Here is a 10,652-nt window from a genome sequence, read left to right as displayed (position 1 = left end):
GCTAGTGAGAAACCCTGAAGCACAATCTTTGGGTAGTGGTAGCCCCATTAGGCTGCGTAGTAGCTACTAGTAATCCTTCCCCTTACTGCAAACATATGTTATTCCTCATATCAAGAAGTATGGTTTATTTTCCCTTTCCTTATATCTAGGCTGTCCCTGTGACTGCTTTGGCCAATGGAATGCAATATAAAATGTTCGAGGGCTTCTGATTTCAAGTCTTAGGAGATTTGGTAGCTTCTGTTTCCTTCTGCTTACATTCCTGTTCTTGGGATGTTCCCTCTCAAAATCCAGTCAAAGCCATATGGAAAGGTCACATGGAGGAGAGCCAAGACTTTCCCATAGACAGCCTTAGATTAGCTCCTAGCCAACAGCCAGCACCAACAGCCAGCCATGGGAATATGTCATTTGAGAGTCCAGCTCAACTGAGCCCTAGTGGCTGCAGATCCAACAGACATCGTGGGGTGCAGAAGAACCATCCAGCTGAGCCCTGTTAACCCACAGACTCACGAGAGATACTAACAGGATGGTTGCTTTAAACCACTGAGTTTTGGGGAAATGTAGTAGCCAGCCTCCAAGACGGCTCCACTGATCCCTACCTCCTAATATTTATACCTTGTATAGTAGCTTTGCACACAGTACCAAGGCTGGTCTGTCTGACCAGTGGAATAGACCAGAAATGATGTACAGTATGTTACTTGTAAGATTAGATGATAAAATGCCTCATAGCTCTACCTTGGCCACTCTCTTCCTATTCTGAGCAGCCCCTGGGAGAGAAGTCCACATATGAGGACCAACTTGTCCCCAGGTTGCCCAGGACTTTCCTGGTTTTAGAATGAATGTCTCACATCCTGAGAACCCCCTTAGTCCTGGGCAAACCAAGATGATTGGTGACCCTATGTGGTAAGGTAGTGAGACTTCAGGACAACAGTGAACAAAAAATAAGGCCTCTTACCAACAGCCACATGAGGGAGCCATCTGGGAAGTAAATCCCCCAGGCCCAGTCAAGCCTTGGAAAGCCTGCAGCCCCAGCCAACTGCCCAACTGCAACCTCATGAAAGACCCTGATCCAGAGCCACCCAGGTAAGGTGACCCTTAGAAATTATGTGAGACAATAAATATTGTTATTTTAAGCTGCTCAGTGTGGGGTAGTTTGTTAAACAGCAATATGCAGGGGGTCTGTTGCCCCCTAATAGATCAGGGAACAGTAACAGATCATGATCTCCACCTATTTTAAACAGCTATGATGGTCTTTCTGTTTGGAGATCTTTTCCTTTCCTGAAAATGAACCTGAGGGAATGCTGCTTCTAGAGTTCCTGAAAAACAGTGTCCCACAGGGTCCCTGGTTGCTGCAGCTTGAGCTCATTCCAACTCTAATTATTTTCCAAGCCTTAACAATGAATCTCTTGGGCACACAAAGCCCTCCTACCTCTCCATTTCTAAATGCTCTCTGAGGCTGTCCTGATTTCCCTGAAGGCCTGAGGCATTTATCTAGGCTGCTTAAATCACCTTCTCTGCTGGAAAGTATCCCTTGATCTCTGAACATGGATATCTGTTTGCAGAGAGCAGTGCACACGGTGCGTGGCCTGTAGGGCATGCAGATATTCTGGGGGAGCCTGAGGGGTCTTAACCTAAAATCTCTTCCAACCAGGCACCAAGGTATCAGAGAGATCACCTCTCAGGTGTGATTAATTCATTTGAGAGGACAAATTATCCACCAGCACCTTCTTCTGAATGAATGAGTTTACTGAAGACATTCTGCTCTACCCAAGGTAGCATAAGAGTAGTGGGCACTTGATCCAGAGGAGCACTAAAGCAGGTGGGATCTCGAAGAGTTGACCTTGGCCCACCTTCCAATGTACTAGACTGACTCCATGTACAGCTGGGCTGCAGGGCTGCACATGTGCAGAGCACCCAGCATGCTAGCAGCAGGTTGCTGTGTATACCCAGAGACTCAGAGACACATTGCTGAGTATCAAAGGTACAAGTACCACATGCTGAGCTATTAGTTCCCCAGGGCTGCCATAGCAAAGGGCCGCAAACTGAGTGGCTGAAAGCAGCAGAAGCGTAGTCTCTCATGGTCCTGGAGGCTGGGTGTCCAAAATTAAGGTGTCAGCAGGGCTGATTCCTTCTGAGGGCTCTGATGGAATCTGTTCCAAGCCTCTCCCCGAGATGCTGGCGGTTCGTTTTCAATCTTTTGGTGTTGTTTGTCTTGTTGATACATCACCCCGATCTTTGCCTTGTTGTTCAGATGGCACTCTCACTTTGTGTCTCTCTCTGTGTCCAGATTTCTCATCCTAATGACCTCATCTTAACTTCATCATCTGCAAAGACCTTGCTTCCAAACAAGGTCATATTCATAGGCACCAAGGGCTAGGACTTCAACATCTTCAGGAGGGACACAATCCTTAACACTTAACACTTAACCCTTAACACTAAGCCATTAGGGAAACCGTTAATATCCGTAAAATACTAGGCACTTGCCAGGATAGTCATTTCATATACATTATTTCTAATCCTCACAAAGATTTCCCAATTTTATAGATCAGAAACTGAAGATCAGAAAGGTTACAGGGCTTGTCTTAATTTACACAATTACAAGTACAGGCTCTGGAATTAGATAGCTTGGCTTCACCACTTAGCTGGGAGGTCTTAGGTAAGTTACTTACATTTTCTGTGCCTTAGTTTCCTCATTTGTAAAATGGAGATAATAAAAACTATACCTCTATCCATTTAGGGTTGTTGCAAACATTTTAAAAGATGCACAGAGCCTGGTACATAGTAATTACTGAATTCATAGCAGCTGTTATTTTAGTTGTAGAATCAAGTGAAATAAGATGGAAAGTGAAAAACACAAACCTGAAGATTTCACTCATATGTGGAATCTAAACAAAACAAAACAATAATAGACCCTTAGACACAGACAACAAACTAGTGGTTAACAGAGGGGAAGGCGGTTGGGGACAGGAGTAAAATAAGTGGTGGTGTTGTTTTTCAGTCCCTCAGCCTGTCTGACTATTTGCAACCCCATGGACTGTAGCACGCCAGGCTTCCTGGTCCTTCACCATCTCCCAGAGTTTGTTCAAACTCATGTCCATTGAGTTGGTGATGCCATTCAACCATCTCATCTTCTGTTGTCTTCTCCTCCTCCTGCCTTCAATCAACATTTGTTGACAATTAAAATGATAATTTTTTAAAAAGTGAAAAAATTAAAGCTTCATGATGTGTATTTGTAGTTACTAAATATGAAATCACTTGTACTTTGGCCTCTTCTCTCCAGTCTCCTGGTTATATAGTTCTTGCTCATGCTAAACTATCTGTGACTTCTAAATGGAGGGAGCAAAATAGCCACCACAAGTGCCCATGTGCTTAGAGCTCCTGTGGTATCCCCCCAGGACCTCAGTACTACCCAACGTCCACTCAGTCTTCTGAGCTGGCAAAGCACACTCCCTCTCAGCTTTGGTTTCTTCTTCTCAGAAATGTAGATAATAGCACAAGTTAGATTGTCTTGAGTGTTAGATAATGTAACACGTATAACTTGTCAGGCAGTAAAGAGCTGGACGACTGAGCGACTGAACTGAACTGAACTGAACTGAATCAAATTAAGAACTCAATAAATGAGTTCCCTTCTCCTTCTTTAAGTTGTATGTGTGTTTATTTTTAATTTTGTAAAAAGGCTTGAAAATAATTAACAAGATTAAAGACTTTTAAAATTTTCTGAACCAGTTTAGTTATCTGTTGCTATGTGACAAAGCAGTGGCTTAAAACAATAACCTTATTATCCTATCACACAACTGTCACAAAAGTCAGGAATTTGGGAAAATCTCAGTCAGGAAGTTGTACTGTTCCATATGACATTAAATGAAGCCATTCTGTGGTATTTATCTGGTGACTTGGCTGGTCAGGAGGGTTAAGATAGCTTCCTTATTCACAGGTAAGGCCTTGGCTGGCTCAGTTGGACTACTGGCCAGGACAGAAGTGAATCACAGGAAAAGAACTTATAATATGTAAATGTGTAAAATTGTGAAAGTCCAGAACAAGTACAGGCAGACCTGGGTGGTATTGCCAGTTCAGTCCAGAACACCACAGTAAAGCAAATATCGCAGGCAAGTGAATCAAGCCTTTTTTTTTTTTTTCTTTTCCAGTGCATATAAAAGTTATGTTTACACTATACTGTAATCTGTTAAGTATGCGATAGCTTTACGTCTTTACTGTTAAAAAATGTTAACCATCATCTGACAACACAGGGTTGCTGTAAACCTTCAATTTGTATAAGTCCCAACATCTGTAAAGAAGAATACATGTTATGACTATACTGCAAAATAACATGGCACTTTGGAGCCTCTAATGAAAGAAAGGTTATTTCTGTTTGAGAGATTCCAAAAAGGCCCTCACATGGACTTTTGAGGGTGCTGGAGAGTTCCCAGATTTGGTTGGGATGGAAGGCATCTTAGAGGAAATGAAAAAACACCAGCAAAGATGTGAATGTGGGAAGGTAAGGGACCTGTTTATGCAGGAAGTCTAGTCACAAGGGTAAGTCAGAATAAGCTGTGTTGTGAAGGATTTTTGAATGTTAGGGTGAGAGGAGATCTGTTTCACTTGATATGCAGATGGGAAGTTTCACCTGGCCTGAGTGAAAAACAGATGCCCACAGGGGTCAGGCAGGGAAGATAAGTGAGTCAAGTGGTCTGGGTATACAAATACCTTGGAGGCAGCCACTATTCACCTTTGTCACAATTATCATTCAGAGATATAAAGCCACTTGGCTTCATATGAAAAACTTTTGATTTTCCAAAAGAGAAGAAAAAGTCTAAATTCTTAGGTAAAACTTCTCACTTTTGATGTTTACAGCTATTTAAAAACTGTGTGCAGGTTAAAGAAAACTCTTCTGTGGGCCAGATGAGGCTGGTGGGCGTCTGCTCTCCCTGGATATTTGCAGGGGCAGAGTGGGTGGAGGAAAGACAGGGAAGGCCCCACCAGAGGACTAAGCTGCTTTGAAAGAATTCATCTCCAATGTGTTTGAATGTGTTTTTGTTTTTGGCCTTTTAGAATCCTCTCTACACTATGGCTGGTTTGCTAGGGAACTTTGGATTGGGCCTGGCAGCTGATTCCCACCTTTCAGGACTTCTCATTTTTCAGTCTTATATAACCCATCCTCTTTCTTCCTTTTTTTTTAAAAAAGTTTTTTTTTTTCCATTAATTAATTAACTTATTTATTTTGGCCGCTTCAGATCTTTTGTTGTGGAGCTTGGGCTTCTCTTTAGTTGTGGTGTGGGCTTAGTTGCCCTGAGGCACGTGGAATCCTATGTTCACAACCAAGTATCAAACCTGCATCCCTTGCTTTTAACCACTGGATAGGTGGATTCTGGAAGGCAGATTCTTAACCACTGGACAACCAGGAAAGTTCCCCCGTCCTCTTTCCTTTTTTTAAGGTAAGAAGTGGATTTGGTTAGAGACAAACACACTCTACAGACAGAACAAGTGCCATCTCAGAGGGTGAGAGAGGGCCCCCATCCTCTTTCAATGGTTCGTTGTTTTGTCCCAGGAGTGAAGCCTCATGGAAGCATTCTTGTGTGTGTGTGTAAGAGTTCTTCCATCTGAAGAACTAACAACAGACCTGGGCTGAGCTTTCTGAACTTGGCAGGAGCTGACCCTTATGGAAACAGAATGCTTTGTCTGCTGTAGAACTGAGGTAGGCCACTGACTGAACCCGTAACTTCAATCTGTATTCAATGTATTCAATCTGTTGGCTGAGTACCTTTGATCCCAAGATTATCAGCAAACCTTTGTAGAGGAAAATGTTCTACTCTATTATGTCTGCACTGGGATGACAGATAACATAGTGAAAGAAATATTACAAGTAGTACAGCTAGAGCGAGAAAAAAAGAAGTGATTTATTGGCTGGGTGACCTTGGTCCACTCATTTTTCCTCTCTGTGTTTCAGTCCCCTCATCAATCATATTCCAACCACAAGTGTTCACCTCCTGGTGTATTGTGAGGATTCAGTGAGATGGTGAATGCAGAAGTGCCTGACACTCAGCTATGCTGGATCAGAGAGGAATCAAGGAAAGTACTAGAGCTAAGGAGATATGGATTAAAATATTGACTTCACTACTTTTCTTGAGATTTGATGTTTGTGTTCATTACAAAGTGATTAGCCCCAAAATCTGGTTACCATCTATCACCATACACTTGACCTCCCCTCAGCTATTTCAGAGAGCCTGTAGAACTATAGATGGAGGTTCATAACATTCCATAGGAGGTGGTGATCAAAACTATAACCGAGAAAAAGAAATGCAAAATGTCAAGAAGGATGTCTGAGGAGGCCTTATAAATAGCTGAAAAAGGAAGAGAAGCTAAAGGCAAAGGAAGGATATACCCATCCTTATGCAAAGTTTCAGAGAATAGCAAGGAGAGATAAGAAAGCCTTTTTAAATGAACAATGAAAAGAAATAGAGGGAAACAATAGAATGGGAAAGACTAGGGATCTCTTCAAGAAAATTAGAGATACCAAGGGAATATTTCATGCAAATATAGGCATAATAAAGCATGGAAACAGTGTGGACCTAACAGAAGCAGAAGATATTAAGGAGAGGTGGCAAGAATACACAGAACAACTATTAAAAAAAGATCTTCATAACCCAGATAACCACAAGGGTGTGATCACTCACCTAGAGCCAGACATCCTGGAGTCCAAAGTGAAGTGGGCCTTAGGAAGCATCACTATGGACAAAGCTAGTGGAGGTGATAGAATTCCAGTAGAGCTATTTCAAATCCTAAACCATGATGCTGTGAAAGTGCTGCACTCAATGTGCCAGCAAATTTGGAAAACTCAGCAGTGGTCACAGGACTGGAAAAGGTCAGTTTTCATTCCAATCCCAAAGAAAGGTAATGCCAAAGAATGCTCAAACTACTGCACAGTTGCACTCATCTCTCATGCTAGCAAAGTAATGCTCAAAATCCTTCAAGCTAGGCTTCAACAGTATGTGAACTGAGAATTTCCAGATGTACAGGCTGGACTTAAAAAAGGCAGAGGAACCAGAGATCAAATTGCCAACATCTGTTGGGTCATAGAAAAAGCTAGAGAATCCCAGAAAAACATCTCCTTCATTGACTATGCCAAAGCCTCTGACTGTGTAGATCATAACGAACTGTGGGAAATTCTTCAAGAGATGGGAATACAAGATCACCTGACCTGCCTCCTGAGAAATCTGTATGCAGGTCAAGAAGCAATAGTTAGAACCAGACATGTAACAATGGACTGGTTCAAAATTGGGGAAGAAGTACGTCAAGGCTGTATATTGTTGCTCTGCTTATTCAACTTTTATGCAGAGTACATCATGTGAAATGCTGGGCTGGATGAAGCACAAGCTGGAATCAGGATTGCCTGGAGAATCAATAACCTCAGATACGGTGATGACACCACACTTATGGCAGAAAGGGAAGAAGAACTAAAGAGCCTCTTGATGAAGGTGAAAGAGGAGAGTGAAAAAACTGGCTTAACTCAACATTAAAAAAACTAACATCACAGCATCCAGTCCCATCACTTCATGGGGAAACAATGGAAACAGTGAGAGACTTTATATTCTGGGACTCCAAAATCACTTCAGATGGTGACTCTAGCCATGAAATTAAAAGGTGCTTGCTCTTTGGAAGAAAAGCAATGGCAAACACAGTGTATTAAAAACTTGAAACATTACTTTGTTAACAAATGTCTATATAGTCAAAGTATGGTTTTCCCAGTAGTCATGTATGGATGTGAGAGCTGGACAATAAAAAAAGCAGAGCTCCAAAAAATTGATGCTTTCAAACTGTGGTGCTTTAAAGACTCCTGAGAGTCCCTTGGACTGCAAGATCAAACCAGTTTATCCTAAAGGAAATCAATCCTGAATATTCACTGGAAGGACTGATGCTAAGCTGAAACTCCAGTGCTTTGGCCATCTGATGCAAAGAGCTGACTCATTAGAAAAGACCCTGATGTTGGGAAAGATGGAAGGCAAAAGGAGAAGTGGGCGGCAGAAGATGAGATGGTAAAATACATCACCAACTCAGTGGACATGAATCTGGACAAACTCCCAGAGACAATGAAGGACAAGGAAGCCTGGCATGCTGCAGCCCACAGAGTCAGGGTCACAGAGTCAGACACAACTTAGCAACTTAGCTACTGAACAACAACGAAGGAATCTCATCTATAAGACTCCCCCTTCAATCCCCTCCACAGTCCTTTCCACCCTGACTGCCTTAATAATGAATCCTGTCACCAGCAGTCACCTAAGGATAATATCACAGGCAGAACAGAGAAAAGGGTGGAAAAACAATTTCCTTGGAATTCACACCCATTCAGGACAGATGAGTTAATCACCTTCTAACAGCTTAATGCAGACCTCATCAATCTTGAACAGTTTTGACAGTTGGAGTAATTAAGATTGTGTCAAGATTCTTGTTGTTTTTGAAAAGATTATAAATCCTCTTATTTTGAAAGGGCCAGGTGAAAGGTTTTCAAATCCTGTTAAGAATTTTAGCCTGAGAAATCCTCAGAGCAATGAGTAATCATTGAATGGTTTTAATCAGGGAATGATAAACTAATCTTATTTTTTGATCCAGAAAAAAAAAACAAACCTGGTTTGGAGGGCAGGGTTTAGTGATTAATTGGATGGAGGGTGAGTACTGTAGCCTGACCTTAGGGCTCTGCCCAAGGGCAACTGTGTGGGTTGGATGTGAAGCAGAAAGGAAAGGAGTGATCAGAAAGTAGTTCTCTCTTGGACCAGGTTGCCTGCCTGAAGGCAGGCTCATGCCCTAGATCAGATCTCACGCCCTAGAGCTCTGACAGGCTGACTACTTGGTCACAGAGGGAGGGGCCCCATAGCCCAGGACAGCTTGTGGAATCAGAGTCTTCTAGGAAGCCACAGCTGGCCCAGCAAACTGGGGACATTGAGGAAGGCCCTGAGTCCACAGGCTTTCCTGATGACTCAGAGGGTAAAATATATGCCTGAAATGCGGGAGACCTGGGTTCCATCCCCAGGTAGGGAAGATCCCCTGGAGAAGAAAATGGCAACCCACTCCAGTACTCTTGCCTGGAAAAGTCCACCGATGGAGGAGCCTGGTAGGCTACAGTCCATGGGATCGCAAAGTGTCCCACATGACTGAGCAACTTCACTTCTAGTCCATGAGGCCTTAGTAACCCAGAGATTGTTAATCCCCTCCTTCCTACAGAGGGACCGGGACTACTCCATCTTCTGGGACTGTTTGAGCTGGAGGTCATCAAGTCCCTGGAGCTAGCTCCTCAACTTGAAGATTCTGACTGATTCTATACTTAGAAAGCATCACCTCAGATGTAGTCCTGGAAAGAAAATCCCCTGGTCCCTGCTGTTCCAAAGATATATAGCTAGCCAGTGACAATACCAAGGTGACTAGCCCAGACTGGGATCAGTGCTTTAAGAGAGATGCAAAGACTTAGGCAACTTGGGAAAGGCAGAGTTTAATCCCACCTGGGCATCTGGGGAGATGGAGAAGTGATGAGGGCCCTAAAACACAGATTGACTTCCACAGGTAGACAGGAGAGGACAGAGCCTTCTCAGAAGAGGCAATAACTGATGAAAAGATCCAAAGAGGGGAAATTCAGGACCTGTGGGAGACAGGAAAGCTATGCAGTGGCAAGATTCTTTCTAGAGGCAAGAATATACCACTGTTTGTAAAACCATTCACCTCAGCTTGGGACTTGAACCCAGCCAAAACCCACAGTCTTCCAGCTGAGAATACACACCTGGTTTCTGGACCTAATAAAGCTCAAGTTCTTAATGTCTCATAGCAGAAAGAACTCAGTGAGAGACAAAATGATAGGTAAGAAGTGGATTTATTTAGAGAGAAACACACACCATAGATGAGAATGTGGGCCACCACAGAGGACTAGTGTGGCCTCAAAACGTGGTGTGGTTAGCTTTTATGGGCTGGGTAATTTCACAAGCTAATGAGTGGGAGGGTTATTCCAACTATTTGGAGGAAGGGGCAGAGATTCCCAGAATTTAGGACACTGCCCATTTTTTTATCTTTGATGGTGCCTGTAGACGCGTCACGTAGCTCAGTGATGTGTTACAATGAGCATATATTGAGGTTCAAGGTAGTGGAAGTTGACTTGTCTGCCATCTTGGACCCATTTTTGTTTTAATCAGTTTATATTTTGTCCTCAGGCTCTGTCACTCCTTCAAAGGTTTTGCCCTGCCACCTTCCCTCCTGTTTCATTTTTACTGCTCAGGCTCACAAGATTGTAAGGATGAGGCAACAATCCAGCCTTGGCCTCAAAATCATCTTCAGCATCAGTGCATAAGATAGAAATTTCCTATTACATCATCTGGGAAAAATTCTAGGGTACACATTCTGAACTCGCCCTGTTCCTACCTCCAAAAGCAACTTTGCAGAGCATTTGCATTTTTTGTATTAAACTCATCTCTTCCTGCCTTACTTTCCTACCTGTATTTTTCCTTTTGCTTTCTTTCTATTTAAGCCTTTAGATGAGGAAATTAGGTGTGTGAAAATAAGCTTCAGTTCAGTTCAGTTCAGTCGCTCAGTCGTGTCCGACTCTTTGCGACCCCATGAATCGCAGCACGCCAGGCCTCCCTGTCCATCACCAAATCCCAGAGTTCACTTAGACTCGCGTC

Source organism: Ovis canadensis, chromosome 1, assembly GCF_042477335.2.
Source record: "Ovis canadensis isolate MfBH-ARS-UI-01 breed Bighorn chromosome 1, ARS-UI_OviCan_v2, whole genome shotgun sequence".
Classification (NCBI taxonomy): Eukaryota; Metazoa; Chordata; class Mammalia; order Artiodactyla; family Bovidae; genus Ovis; species Ovis canadensis.
The sequence above is the reverse complement of the archived record's forward strand: the minus strand, read 5'-3'. Positions refer to the sequence as shown.